The sequence below is a fragment of the Delphinapterus leucas genome, chromosome 18 (assembly GCF_059928025.1).
Source record: "Delphinapterus leucas isolate spDelLeu-1000000601 "Yukka" chromosome 18, BTC_Dleu_Yukka2, whole genome shotgun sequence".
Taxonomy (NCBI): domain Eukaryota; kingdom Metazoa; phylum Chordata; class Mammalia; order Artiodactyla; family Monodontidae; genus Delphinapterus; species Delphinapterus leucas.
Window position 1 is genome coordinate 29,271,279 of NC_143146.1, and position 14,207 is coordinate 29,285,485.

The 14,207-nt window shown below is 41.6% G+C and overlaps 1 long non-coding RNA gene across 4 annotated transcripts in view; it reads left to right on the forward strand.

Annotated features, from left to right (window-relative positions):
- LOC149746837 (uncharacterized) overlaps positions 1-14,207 on the forward strand; it is a 444,764-nt gene that overhangs the window by 139,054 nt on the left and 291,503 nt on the right. The window contains exon 7 of one of the 4 annotated variants that reach the window (XR_016388618.1): positions 1-14,207. This exon is cut by the window's left edge and continues 17,350 nt beyond it; it is cut by the window's right edge and continues 17,955 nt beyond it. The exons of the other annotated variants lie outside the window; for them this stretch is intronic. This is a non-coding gene — a long non-coding RNA (uncharacterized LOC149746837). 4 annotated transcript variants of the gene reach the window in all.

Here is a 14,207-nt window from a genome sequence, read left to right on the forward strand (position 1 = left end):
TTGGGAGTCTGCCTGCCGATGCAGGGGACATGGGTTCGTGCCCCAGTCATGGAAGATCCCACATGCCACGGAGCAGCTGGGCCCATGAGCCATGGCCACTGAGCCTGCGCGTCCGGAGCCTGTGCTCCGCAACGGGAGAGGCCGCAACAGTGAGAGGCCCACGTACAGCAAAAAAAAAAAAAAAAATCTTCCAACAAACAGAAGTCCAGGACCAGATGGCTTCACAGGTGAATACTATCAAACATTTAGAGAAGAGCTAACACCCATCCTTCTCAAACTCTTCCAAAAAATTGCAGAGGAAGGAACACTCCCAAACTCATTCTATGAGGCGACCATCACCCTGATACCACAACCAGACAAAGATACTACAAAAACAGAAAATTACAGACCAATATCACTGATGAATATAGATGCAAATATCCTCAACAAAATACGAGCAAACAGAATCCAACAACACATTAAAAGGATCATAAACCATGATCAAGTGAGATTTATCCCAGGGATGCAAGGATTCTTCAATATACGCAAATCAATCAATGTGATACACCATATTAATAAATTGAAGCATAAAAACCATATGATCATCTCAATAGATGCAGAAAAAGCTTTTGACAAAATTCAACACTCATTTATGATAAAAACTCTTAAGAAAGTGGGCATAGAGGGAACCTACCTCAACATAATAAAGGCCATATATGACAAAGCCACAGCAAACATCATTCTCAATGGTGAAAAACTGAAAGCATTTCCTCTAAGATCAGGAACAAGACAAGGATGTCCACTCTTGCCACTATTATTCAACATAGTTTTGGAAGTCCTAGCCACGGCAATTAGAGAAGAAAAAGAAATAAAAGGAATCCGGATTGGAAAAGCAGAAGTAAAACTGTCACTGCAGATGACATGATGCTATACATAGAGAATCCTAAAAATGCCACCAGAAAGCTATTAGAGCTAATCAATGAATTTGGTAAACTTGCCAGATACAAAATTAATGTACAGAAATCTCTTGCATTCCTATACACCAATGATGAAAAATCTGAAAGAGAAATTATGGAAACACTCCCATTTACCATTGCAACAAAAAGAATAAAATACCTAGGAATAAACCTACCAAGGGAGACAGAAGACCTGTATGCAGAAAACTATAAGACACTGATGAAAGAAATTAAAGATGATACCAACAGATGGAGAGATATACCATGTTCTTGAATTGGAAGAATCAATATTGTGAAAATGACTATACTACCCAAAGCAATCTATAGATTCAATTCAATCCCTATCAAATTACCAATGGCATTTTTTACGGAACTAGAACAAAAAATATTAAAATTTGTATGGAGACACAAAATACCCCGTATAGCCAAAGCAGTATCAAGGGAAAAAAACGGAGCTGGAGGAATCAGACTCCCTGACTGCAGACTATACTACAAAGCTACACTTATCAAGACAATATGGTACTGGCACAAAAACAGAAACATAAATCAATGGAACAAGATAGAAAGCCCAGAGATAAACCCACGCACCTATGGTCAACTAATCTATGACAAAGGAGGCAAGGCTATACAATGGAGAAAAGATAGTCTCTTCAATAAGTGGTGCTGGGAAAACTGGACAGCTATATGTAAAAGAATGAAATTAGAACACTCCCTAACACCATACACAATAATAAACTCAAAATGGATTCAAGACCTAAATTTAAGATTAGACACTATAAAACTCTTAGAGGAAAACATAGGAAGAACACTCTTTGCCATAAATCACAGTAAGATCTTTTTTGATCCACCTCCTAGAGTAATGGAAATAAAAATAAAAATAAACAAATGGGACCTAATGAAACTTAAAAGCTTTTGCACAGCAAAGGAAACCATAAACAGGACGGAAAGATCTCCCTCAGAATGGGAGAAAATATTTGCAAACGAATCAACAGACAAAGGATTAGTCTCCAAAATATATCAACAGCTCATGCAGCTCAATATTAAAGAAGCAAACGACCCAATCCAAAAATGGGCAGAAGACCTAATTAGACATTTCTCCAAAGAAGACATACAGATGGCCAAGAGGCACATGAAAAGCTGCTCAACATCGCTAATTATTAGAGAAATGCAAATCAAAACTACCATGAGGTATCACCTCACACCAGTTAGAATGGGCATCATCAGAAAATCTACAAACAACAGAATTGGAGAGGGTGTGGAGAAAAGGGAACCCTCTTGCACTGTTGGTGGGAATGTAAATTGAAACAGCCACTATGGAGAACAGTATGGAGGTTCCTTACAAAACTAAAAATAGAATTACCATACGATCCACCAATCCCACTACTGGGCATATACCCAGAGAAAACCATAATTCAAAAAGACACATGCACCCCAATGTTCATTGCAGCACTATTTACAATAGCTAGGTCATGGAAGCAACCTAAATGCCCATCGACAGATGAATGGATAAAGAAGATGTGGTACATATATACAATGGAATATTACTCAGCCATAGAAAGGAACGAAATTGGGTCATTTGTTGAGACGTGGATGGATCTAGAGATTGTGATACAGAGTGAAGTAAGTCAGAAAGAGAAAAACAAATATTGTATATTAACACATGTATGTGGAACCTAGAAAAATGGTGCATATGAACCGGTTTGCAGCGCAGAAATAGAGACACAGATGTAGAGAACAAACGTATGGACACCAAGGTGGGGAAAGCGGCTGGGGGGTGGGGTGGTGGTGTGATGAATTGGGCGATTGGGATTGACATGTATACACTGATGTGTATAAAATTGATGACTAATGAGAACCTGCTGTATAAAAAAATAAATAAAATAAAATTCAAAAAAAAAAAGAACATCCAATGTGCGAATTGTGCAAATTGGTCAATTCACACTGATGCCAAGAGCCAACTGTACATTCAGGCTATTTTTCTCATATTATGTATAACATACATTTATTATATCTTACCTTTATGTAATATACTCTTTTATATACTATATTATTATTTGATACATTGTTATGGGCTAAGTTGTGTCTCCTGCCCCAAATTCATATGCTAAAGTCCCAACCCCCAGTACCTCAGCATGCAACTGTATTTGGAGATGGGGTCTTAAAGAGGTAGTTAAGATGAGGTTTACGTTCTTGGTATGGGCCCTAGTCCAACGTGACTAGCCTTATAAAAAGAGAACATTTGGACACAGACACCTCCAGAAGGAAGTCCACGTGAAGACACGTGATAAGGCAGCTATCTGTAAGACAAGCAGAGAGGCCTCAAAAGAAACCTACCCTGCTGACACCTTGATCGTGGACTTCTAGGCTCCAGAATTGTGAGCAAATAAATGTCTGTCACTTAAGCCACCCAGTCTATGGTATTTTGTTATGGCAGCCCTAGCAAACTCATACACATATAAATTTTATTATGAGTAGTGCTAGCTTGACAATTAATAGTTTCTGTGACTAGACCTCCTGGGTTCAAATTCTGGCCTTACTATTTCTGAGTTTATAAGACCTTGAATAGTTCTTATTTCACTGAGATGGAGTAGCCCCATTTCTCCCAGGTTCCCCCCCTTTACAACTGATCATCTCTGGACATGATACGACAAAAAAGCGTAGGAAGTCTCTGAGAGGTGAAAGAAGAATGGGCTGCCTGGGACCTTGGGACCTTGAGGAATGACACGGTGGTGCATCCCTGAGTTACCTTATTGTCATCTATATATTCTGTACAGGCACTGCAGAAGCCTCCAAGCCAGAGCCACCAACGGGCACAGACTAAAAAGCTCCAAGGAAAGCCTGTTCTCCCTGAGCGAAGGATCAGGAACATTTGAAAACACTCTAGCCAAGTGACAGACACCAGTGGAAAGCTGCCCGCTCTATCTTCTACCCCCTGGCTGGGTGGAAGCAGGCAAGCAGCCTTCTCCCTTAACCCCACAGGGTGGTGTCAGCAGAGTGAGCAGGAAGCTAACCTTCTCTCCTGTGCATGGCAGAAGCGGGCTTCACTTCTTCCACTGGATGGTGTTGGCAGGACCAAGTGGGATGCCCTGCCCAGTGGAACCAATTCTGCTGGCGTAGTGTCAGCAGGGCCCAGTGTTGACCTGAGTCTTCGTCTTCACCTGGCAGCAATGAACCTTAAGGAGGTGGTGCAGGCCAGGACTAGTCGGCCCTCCACTTTCCCCTGGGCTCAGTGGGGCCCAGTGGGGAGCTGAGCCTCCACCGGATCCGATTCGGTAGCAACAAGACAGAATTAGGAGGTTTGAGGCAGGGCTTGCTGGCACTACGCCCCACTCCCTCCCCTCCCCTGGTGGCAGCAGAGCCCAGCAAGGTGGGAGCTGGTGCCCCACTTTCACCAGGAAGACATCAATAGGGCAGAAGGGGGAGCTGACTAGGAACCCCACCTGCAGTGAGGCAGGGTGAGTCAGTGCCCTGCTCTTGCCAAGTTGGTGTTGGCAGGGCCCAGAGGGAACTTGAACATATACACTCTTGCAGTACACCTCACTAGGGGGGCTGTCTGCTAAAAATAAGATAAAATAAGATCAAGAGTCTCCTACTACTATATCCAAAATGCTCAGAGAGCAATAGAAATCACTGATACCAAGAACCAGAAAGATCAGAACATGAATTTGAAAAGGCAGTCAACAAATGCCAATACCAAGATTAATCAGATTTTGAAATGATCTGACAGCAGTTTTAAAGCAGCCTTCTAAAAGTGCTTCCCAAGGAATTACAAATACTCTTGAAACAAATGGAAAATTATGAAATTTCAGGAAATAAAAGAGAAATTATTAAAAAGGAACTGAAAGGAAATTATAGAACCAAAAAAAAAAAATACAATGACCAATGTAAAAACTCATTGGGTGGGCTCAACAGTAGAGTGGAAAAGACAGGATAAAATCTGTGAATTCGAGAACAGATCAATAGAACGTAATCGATATGAACAGCGGAGAACGTAGACAGAAAAAAAAGACTTTGGACAAGTTACTTAAACCGTCTGGATTTCACTTTCCTCATTTTTAAAGTGGAAGTCATGTTTGTAGCTATGCCAAATGCATGTTGTGACAATTAATTGAGATGTATATAAAAGGCTTATTTGTCAGAATGCCAGGCACATAGTTCTCAATAAAAGTTAACTATTATAATTATTATAATCACCCTGGGAAGATAGCCATGTGATTTCATCTCTTTGTACAGTTAATTCAATTTAATCTGTAATTCAAAATGATAAATGCTATTCTTAAGGGCTGAGGGAGAGCTCAGTGTGAGGGAGTGCTGGATAGGGAGGCTTTCTTGAATGAAAGTGTTTTTAATCAGGGCTTGGAAGGCATCATGGGCAGGGACGAACAGGTGGAGCCTGGCACCTTCCTCGCATAGGAGGCCTAGAAGTGAGAAGGGCCTGGTTAGCAGCGAATAAGGGCTACTGCTGGAGTTTGTTTGCCTTCTCAAGCTAATGAGGATAAAAAGAGCAGTGAATGGGGCAGTGAGGAAAGCAGGCCTCAGCCTCTAGGGGACCATTTAGGAAATGACTCAGCACTGATGTGGTTCTGGTCTAAGGGATCTCATAAGAAGCAAGTTGCTATGCTACTTAGCCCCTAAATATCTCTACTCTTTTTCTCCTTCTAAGCCATGGAAACATCTTACCGTTGGGGTTATTAGAAGTGATCTACTGTTAGTAACAGCTCTTCCTTATGCTTACATGTGCCCATGTGCACACACACGCACACTCACGTCACACTCACATATACACTCATACACGCATACTTACATACGTACAAACACATACACCCGCATACATCCACATTCACACAGAGTTGCGTATATTCACAATTACACCTCCCACAGACACTCATGCATAAAGTCACCTACACTCATATACCCTGTCACACATTCACACACACAGGCCACACACTTACACAGCCATTCATATGCACAACCACACACATCACGCACAACCACATACGGGCACACTCAAGTCACGCAGACATAAGTAAACGTACCATACACATACAAGCAGTCACCCACCTGTACTCACACCTCCCGCAGAACATACACACATAAACACATATGCGCAAGCACCTTTTTTTTTTTTTTCTGGTACGCAGGCCTCTCACTGTTGTGGCCTCTCCCGTTGCAGAGCACAGGCTCCGGATGCGCAGGCTCAGCGGCCATGGCTCACGGGCCCAGCTGCTCCGCGGCATGTGGGATCTTCCCGGACCGGGGCGCGAACCCGTGTCCCCTGCATTTGCAGGCGGACTCTCAACCACTGCGCCACCAGGGAAGCCCCGCAAGCACCTTTTGAAACATCCCAATGTATTTATTTTCATAATATGATGTAATATTAATGCATAGACAATTTTCATAAAACAAGCTAAAAAAAGACACTTGACTACTTAGTTAAGAATGAATCTCTACAAGGTCATATAGTGAATCGCTTTCCTTTGTGTGATTTCTCAAAGTTTATTTTTGAGGGAAAGCCCCCAAGATTCTATAACTTCTCAATAGGCAACAGAAATGTAGTGTTACTGGGGTATTTTATTTGCTTTGGGTCACCATAGTATTTAAGAATAACATACATTTCTGGCTATCAACCTTCTTAAATAAATAAGTGCTGTTTTGTCTACCGTATCCTTTCTACCTTCTCAGCATTTCCAACTTTATTCTATTTTCTGAAACAGCCATCTATTTTTCAATTGGTCTTGTAGGTTGTTTCTCTCAGAATCATCTTTTTGTAGTGGTTAAATTAATCTCCCAAGCATTTGGATTTTTTTTTTTAATCTTTGATTTTTGGAATCTCTGAGACTCTTTTCTTACAGTCAATTACTTTCCTTTCATTCTCTTTCACCTTTTTTTATAGAAATATTTATAGAAATATCCTTTTTATAGAAATATCCTTTATCTGCTTTTGGTATTGCCTTTAATGTTACAGCACACTGCTTTCTTCACTCTAGCTGTGACTAGCCTGCGCGAGCAAATAGAGGACTAAAACCCATGATGAAGAAGATATACATTTGTCATGCTGTGTACCTAATTGTTGAACCTATCACCAAAGCAATAAAGGGAGCATATTTAGCAGACATATTGGTGCTGAGGATGGTTGCTTAAGAGAGTATAAATAAGCACAATATTTTTCAAATAGATAAATACCACCTGAGTTTCCATCTTAGCAAAGACAACTGGGAGCCATAATGATAACCAGGAATTGCTTCTTTATTGGTTTCTTGGTTTTTAGTTAGGTAAAGAAGGGTCTGTAATTTAGATCAGGACCACTGGCTCTATAATGGTCAAACAGGGAATAATAATGCCAGTTAAACAAGTAATATACCTCATCTCTGACCCAGGATTATATGATTCAGGATGAGAAAGTACTTAGGCAACGAGGTATATTTAGCCTTCTTAAAAAAAAACAAAAAAACTGGGTCTCTTAACAATTAGACAGTTTTAGACTAGCCCAGTAAGAAAATTAGGTAAATGTGCAGTGACCCAGAAACCAAATTGTGCTTTCCAGGAGGTTAGCGGAGAGGGCCAGGGTCTGTACCGGTTTTCTTCAGTGCTGTTTTCACTCCCCTACTCTACCTGCAAATGACATGATTTAGGATACTGTCAATTCTTAGGTGCCAGGCTGGCTGGCCTGTTCCATCAACAGAAAGTAGTCCAGGCCTATCATTCTTCAACTCAGTTTTTATTCTTCCCCTTGGTGTTGGTGTCATTGGTGATTGTGGTAGACAGAGCAGTAACAGCCTTTTCTATGGCTCCTTGCAGTGTATAAGTTCTTCACATTAATTCACTAGCCTTGTGAGATAGCGTGAATCACCGTTTCCACTTGATCAATGAGAAAATGGTCTCAGAAAAAGTTGGATAACTTGTTCAATAACCATGCTTTTCCCACTCATAGCAGAACTATTTACTGAATAGTCATGTTCTCCCTGACATTTGCTAGTGCCCTTGTGGGAAGATGGAGCATTTAAGAACCAGTGCATGACTCTGCGATCCCTTGCTCTGAGGGTCTTTGTTGCCACCATGATCTAGAAGCCACATCTTGCGATGTTGGAGCCCCAGGATGCAAGTGGACTGGATTCCTGATTCTCTGCTTGAAGGGAACTGCCCTGGAGAGCTTTCAGACTTGCCAGTGATTTTGCCCAAGAAATAAACCTTTTATGTATTTAGTTACTGAGATTTTATTTACTACTTATTATTGCAACATAGTCTATCCACTATAGTAAAATGATCCATATTTTTATCTAAGTATGTATCGTTTAAAAATATGTTTTTGTATATATCAAACTTAATCTCCACAAGAATTCTGAAAATTAAATATTATATTTATTTCCGCTTGATCAGTATAATCACAATACTGATATGTTCTGATTATTTTCTGCTCTTTTAGGACCAGAAACCTTTCACACATAGTATTTATCACAGATGGGAGTTTATATGTATTTATATAATTCTTTGATCAATGGCTGTCTGGAATTCAAGCCTGAATTAGGTGGTTAGTGCTTATTTGTTGAATTTAGTTAATATATGAGTGCTGGTATCAGCAGATGAGTGTCCATAGGGATGGACAAGCCACAGATATTCTATTTAGAACCAGGAGAGTTAGTTGTGTGATTTGACTAATCCATGGCATTTGGCAAAAGGAGCTCTATTAATTCGTCTTCATTGATGGGGATATATCTACGCTTGAGACACAGTGAGCCCTGCCCTTGGGCCAGAACATTCACTCTTCTGGCTGTTTTGATATGGGAAATACCGACTTCCGGCTCTTTATGTTTTTTGTTAAAAATGATCTATATTGGTGATCAGCCTTCATGCTCAGTTTACTGATGTAATACATTCTGATGGCATTCTAAACTTTGCCACAATTACTCTGGAGGCAAAGCCAATTTCATTGCATTTTATGCTTTTAGACCATAGAGAAAATCCATGAAGGCTTTGGTTGTGGTGATGTCCTTAATTGTGTGAACCTTAGACTCTCATCTTTTGACACTGTAGATATTAATTACAGACATTAGGTATTAATACAGGTGCTGGCTTGGAGTTGTGTACATAAACACTGGGTGAATGGCACTCTTAATGGAGCACTTCTATATTCAGTGCAACTGTTTTCACAGGGCAATGACCCATTTCTTTTTGGTGGGATAGATGCTTGAATTGTTTCATCTCTTAGGATGGTGGATTTGTGCTGATCTGGCCACATTTTCATAAGTGGGTCTTCTTGGTAACCTACCATCATTTCTGAGTCAATCGACTAGGACTAGTATAGTCTGTGACATGGAATTGAGTGAGAATAACTGACAAATGAATAGATTGATGGCTCTGACCTTATTAAAGTCACGTGCTAATCATCTGAACTGAAGAGCACTGACTTCAAAGAGAATTCTTGGGGCTTCCCTGGTGGCGCAGTGGTTGAGAGTCCACCTGCCAATGCAGGGGACACGGGTTCGTGCCCCGGTCCGGGAAGATCCCACATGCCGCGGAGCAGCTGGGCCCGTGAGCCATGGCCGCTGAGCCTGCGCGTCCGGAGCCTGTGGTCCGCAACGGGAGAGGCCACAGCAGTGAGAGGCCCGTGTACCGCCAAAAAAAAACAAAAACAAAAACAAAGAGAATTCCTGGAACCAAGCAAAGCTACAGGGATAAAATGCACAACGAGTGTATGTTTTCCCAGCAACACAAATCCTACTCAACTGTATAAACCTGGCCACCATGGACTTAAGGACACCCATAATTAGGTAACTGAATCCTTCAATCTAATGAAGAAAATACAACAGCACTCTGCTTTTTCGGACACAGCTCTTACCTGTGCCCGTGAACAGGCTGTGTGGTAACCAGAAGTCAAAGCAATGGTTGCACTGTTTGCAGACAGAGGTTACAGTCAAAGGCATGTGTGAGAGCCATTGACAGTGGGGGAGATGTGGCTGCAGACCGACCCCACTGAGTTGTCATTCTAGATGAGGCCCTCAGCCAGGCATGTCTTACCCATGGGGCAGAATCACAGGGCTCCCACCTGTGAATAGCCCAATGTCTTTTATGCCAGACGTAAAAATACAGGCCAGATATCTGGAAAGGAAAGCCATGTGGGTACAAAAGCTGATCTTTTAATCAGATTGGTAAAAGAGGGGAGTCACTGTTGGCTAGACATAGATGGTTTGCCTCGGAGGACCGGAGCTCTTGTCCTCAGGCTCACAGGAAGCAGAGTGCCTTGTGATACCCTACTTAGGAAAACCCCTTCGTCTCTGACCATGTAGGTGTTTAACCATTTATCTGATTTCTTTCATAATTTCCTGAGCAAATCCTTTCACTTGAAGTTGCAATGTTGCGAGTTACTGCGGTGAATTATTATGGAAGTGTGCATTCAGATGTTTCTGAAGTTGTAGGAAGCAGAATGCATTTCCTGTCTATGTTTCAGAACTTAGTGCACAAAGTAAGGAAAGAGTTAAGTGTGACTAATTTAAAATTCAGGGATTGGGAAATAATAGATTCTGAATGAGGAAGATGAACAGTGCACTGAAGAAGAGGGAGGAAACGTAGAAGTTTCCAACAAGGAGGTGAAAATGGTCAGTGGATTGTGCAAAGAAATGGGATAGCATTGCTTAGCAGTCTAATTCTGCTAAATGTCCACTGAGGGAGTTAGATAAGGAAAGGATGCTTTTTTTTTTTTTTATTATTGTGCTGTTCTCTTTTCTTTTCCTTCTCTTAAATTTCTTTTAAAAGAAGCCTAAGAAGCAGCATGCAAAGCGTTCAGAATAATGCAAATTTACTCTCAAATGCCGATAAATGTAAAAGAGTTTTGTTTTTTTTTTTGCATTTGAACAAAGGGCATTTTCTTGTAACCTGCAAGTTCTTGTTTTGTGGTAGTTTGTGTCATGTTTCTCACAGTAAGCAGACTTTGACCAGCTCAGCCATTTCTGAAAAGGAGGCCCACGACATTTCTTTCACAAATTTCCCATTAAAGAATCTTTCTTTGTTCAGGGTCATGGAAAGAACTGTTGGTTGCGCAGAGGTCTTTCAAGGAAGAAAAACACTATATAAATAGCAAGTATTATTAAATCAGCCCAAATTCTCCACTTCACGAGGCAGAAAGCAAGTTTTACTTGAAAACCCGTGGCAGAAAGTATTTCTAGATTGAGAGGACTTTGGGAATGAAGAGATAGGGAGCCCATCTCCTCACTCCGTGCCAGGGCAGTGAGCCAGGCATTTAATAATCGTGGTAACAATAGCAAGCACTTACACAGCACTTACCTTGCGCCAGGAACTTTTCTAAGCACTGCTATTCTAAGCACTGTATATAGCTCAAGGAATCCTCTCACACCCCGCGAGGTAGGTATATTTTTGCACATGGGAAACTGAGGCACAGAGATGATATGACTTGTCAGAGATCACACAACCAGTATGTGGCCTCCTGTGGTTTGGCCAGCTTTCCTTATAGATCAAGATGACTGCTCAGGGGATATGATTTATGGCCTATCAGGAAGAAACCTTCTTGGTCAAAAATATGTCCATAATGCTCTCTGAGATTCTTACCTTAGTGTCTGAAGCCAGGCCGATAAAAACTTCATTTGAGTTAAGTAGCAGACTTCATTCAAAGGAAAGCCTCAGTGAGACACGAGTCACATTTCCTTTCCTACAAAACTGAGGGAAATGTGTAGGAAGGAGAGGTTAATTTGTGTGTGTGGAGGCTTGCAGTCTGGACAGAGGGCAGTGAGGGTGGGTAGCCAAGGGACAGCAACCTACCCTCCACCAGGGGAACCGCATAGGAAAAGGTAGTAGGGGCTGGAAGAGGCCGCGTAGATGGATATTAAGAGTCAGGCCGACTTGAGTTTGAAACCCTCGCTGCCACTTCCCAGGCTACTTAGTTCACCTCTCTAAGCTTCAGTTTCCCCCTCTCTTACCGCTTGGTGTGGTTTTAAACACTCAATGAGATAATGAGGGTAACATTTTAGCAGAGACGTTAGCACCAAATGGAGACGCAAAGTGAAGAACACAAATTCCAGAGCCAGGCTGCCCAGGTTCAAGTCCAGGGGGCCTCACTCGTCGGCTGTGTGTCTTTGGACCCATTAGGAAAACTTTCTGTAATCTGAGGCTCATTATAGTATCTGCCTCCCAGTGTTGTCTTGGGCTGGAGTGTTGATTGAGTTAGTAAACTGTTTAGAATAGTCCTTGGTGTGTAATATGTGCTATATAATTGCTGGCTATTTTCAGAGGAAGCACTCAAAAAACTAGCAATTGATATCAGTAAGTATAAATCAGCCTCAGAATTTTTTTCTAGCATGTCCATGCCATGCCTTGCTACCTGTCAGCCTATAAACAGGCTCTTTTCATTGGCTTTGAACTTTCTTGTACCCACTGTGAACTCTTTGTGTTTTGGTTAAATTTTGTCTCTTACCAAGTATAAGGTTGGTTCCAAAGTGTAATGCAGTGGGTAATGAGGTGAGATTTTGTTCTTTTAGGCTTTGAGAAGCAGTCATTGAAGGAGTGAAGGATTCCATCTTTGTGTTTGGATCGACAACCAAAGGGTGATGTGAATTGTATGTGTCCTTGTTGTCCAGGTTATCAGGGAATAAACTTCTGATTTGCTGTTCAGCTTCCTGAGCTGTGTGTACCAATGTGACCCTTCAGAACTGGGATAGTTCCAGAGTTTTGTTCTAGTGACACAGAAATGCAAAGACTCTAGCAGGGTGGCCCAGTGCAGTACTGATGAGCCCATTTACAAATATGTATTTGTCATTATTTCCTGGGAGCATTTTTAAGTGGTCTTGATGCTTTGTTCTGGCCTCCATTTCAATGTGCTGTGAATGGCATTCCACCCAGGGACGTTGTGTACAAATATGAAATGCTGGCAGTCACATTTTTGTAGTTAGTGATTGTTGACTCACCTATCCATCCATTCACTTAAAACCTGTTCGTTGAGCATCTATTATGTGCCGGGAATTATTCTAGACACTGGGGATTCAGCAGCGAACAAAATAGACACAAATCTCTGCCTTCAGGGTGCTTTTGCATTCTAGTGAAGGGTGAGAGGTAATAAGGTAAGTAAAGCATGTGACGTGTTAGGAGGTGATAATGTACTAAGGAGAAGAACAAAGCAGGGGAGGAGGTTGGTAGGGAGGTAGGATGGCTAGGGAAGCCTCCCTGAGAGGGATGTTTGAATAAAGTTCTGAGGAGTCTGGGAATGGGATATGTGGGAAGGCGTTCCAGGCAGAGGGAACCGCAAATGTGAAGTCGACAAGAGCGTAGGGCAGGTCAAGGGAGCTGTTGTCATAGCTGGAGAGGAGTGAGTGATGGGGAGAGCAATGGGAAACAGAGTCAGAGTCTAGGCACACTATCTAGGTCATGGTCAGGGATTTGGCTTTTCTCAGGGTGGCATGAGAAGCTATTGTACGGTCTCAGGCAAAAGAGTAACCCAACCCGAATTTCATTTCACCAGGATCACTCTGGTTGCTGGATTGAAAAGTAGATAGAAGGAGTAGGGAGAGAACACCAAGTAGAGGCAGCAGTTACGGTGCTATTAAAGTGATCCAGGGGAGAGAGGACGTCAACTCGGATCAGGGTAGTCTCCTAGTAGTGAGAAGTGGTAGGATTCTGGAAAAGTCTTGGAATATAAAATGGTACAGCCACTCGGGAAAATAGTTAGGCAGTTTCTAAAACAAAACGAAAAGAACAAACGAACATAAAACCCTAAACATACATTTACCATGTAACCCAGCAATTGCAGTCCTGGGCAATTATCTCTGAGAAATAAATGCTTATGTTCACACAAAACCCGGTACAGGGTTATTCATAGCAGCTTTATTTGCAATAGTAAAAAAAACTGGAAACAACCAAAATATCCTTCAATAAGTGAGTGGTTAAACAACTGTGGAACATCCATACCACAAAATACTACTTAGCAATAAAAAAGGAACAAATTGTTGATACACACAATAACTTCTAAGGACCTCAAGGGTATTACGCTGAGTGAAAAAAAGCCAGTCTCAAAGGGTCACATACGATATGGCTCCATTTATATGACATTAAAGAAATGACAAAAATCAGAGAGATGGAAAACAGATTAGTGATTTGCAAGGGTTAAGGGTGAGGGGAAGTAGATAGTATAAAGGCGTAGCATGAGAAATTTCTTTTTCATGATGGAATAGTTCTGTCTCTTGATTGCAGTGGTGGTTACAGGAATCTATATATATGATTAAATGACATGGAGCAATACATACACACGGATGTCAATTTCCTGGTTTTGAT